At 48.6% G+C, this 1039-nt stretch overlaps 1 protein-coding gene across 2 annotated transcripts in view; it reads right to left on the bottom strand.

Moving 5' to 3' along the window:
• The window catches only part of LOC143031494 (uncharacterized), a 39134-nt gene extending 38508 nt beyond the window's left edge, over positions 1–626 (bottom strand). Inside the window, exon 1 of one of the 2 annotated variants that reach the window (XM_076195411.1) lies at positions 413–626. The gene's annotated coding sequence lies outside the window, so the exon portion shown is untranslated. The remainder of the gene's footprint in view (positions 1–412) is intronic. The other variant, XM_076195412.1, reaches the window with a different exon arrangement.
• Positions 627–1039: the final 413 nt, after the last annotated feature.

Genomic DNA, 1039 nt, shown 5'->3' with positions numbered 1-1039 from the left:
TGTAGATTATATTCTAGGTTGTGTGTGTGTGTGTGTGTGTGTGTGTGTGTGTGTGTGTGTGTGTGTGTGTGTGTGTGTGTGTGTGTGTGTGTGTGTGTGTTCAGCTTCATGGTCCCGTACAGGACCGACTGTCTATCCTTATCACGGGAGCTTCAATTGATTTCAGAAAGTTGTTTGTGTTGGAATGGCCTTTATGCTTATGAAGAAAACCAATGTAATTAAGAAATGACAATAATAATAATGATAATAATGATAATAATAATAATAATAATAATAATAATAATAATAATAATAATAATGATGATAATGATAATGATAATGACAACAACATCACTTTCTATCAAGTAATGCGCGTGTGTGTGCGCGAACGTGCATGGGTATAAGCCTCCTTAAAAAAGGGGAGGAGACCTACCTGTAGGCGTCGTCAGCGAAGAGGCGACGGGCTCCTGGACACAGTAGCAGGAGGAGAGGTAGGCACTGACTAACGAACGTCGACGACCCGGGTCCGCCAGCGCCCGTTGCCTGCCTGCCTGTCTCGCTCTATCGCTGCCTAGTGCCTTAGTGGTCGATACCTCCTCTTCCTCTCCTCCTCCTTCTCCTCTTCCTCCTCTTTCTCCTCTTCCTTCTCCTCCTCCTGGGCTACCACCAGAGTGAAGAACCAGACAGGACCCCCTCTACCTCCTCCTCCCCCTCAGTAGCTCACGATCCGACGCGTTGGCTCCACACCCTTGAGCCATTTGGCGCCAGATAAGGCCTCAATCACCGACCCAACAACGACGAGTCAATGCTACTCTTAGGAGTAGTCCTCACTCCAGGTCCTCACTCCCGTCCTCACCTCTCCTCTAGCCGTCCCACGACGGCAAGTGGTCCCGTGGGACACGCTCGCGTCTACCCAGCTGCGACGCGACCTAGAGCTCCCTTGAGGCGTATAATTGGAGTCATGTGTTATTCCAGAGCTATTGCGATGAATTGCAGGTTGGCAAAACATTGTAAGGCTAATAGATGGGCATTTGTCGGCAACTGTAATAGCTTTTACGGT

The sequence above is a fragment of the Oratosquilla oratoria genome, chromosome 12 (assembly GCF_046742065.1).
Source record: "Oratosquilla oratoria isolate Oo_2021 chromosome 12, ASM4674206v1, whole genome shotgun sequence".
Classification (NCBI taxonomy): domain Eukaryota; kingdom Metazoa; phylum Arthropoda; class Malacostraca; order Stomatopoda; family Squillidae; genus Oratosquilla; species Oratosquilla oratoria.
The sequence above is the reverse complement of the archived record's forward strand: the minus strand, read 5'-3'. Positions and strand labels throughout refer to the sequence as shown.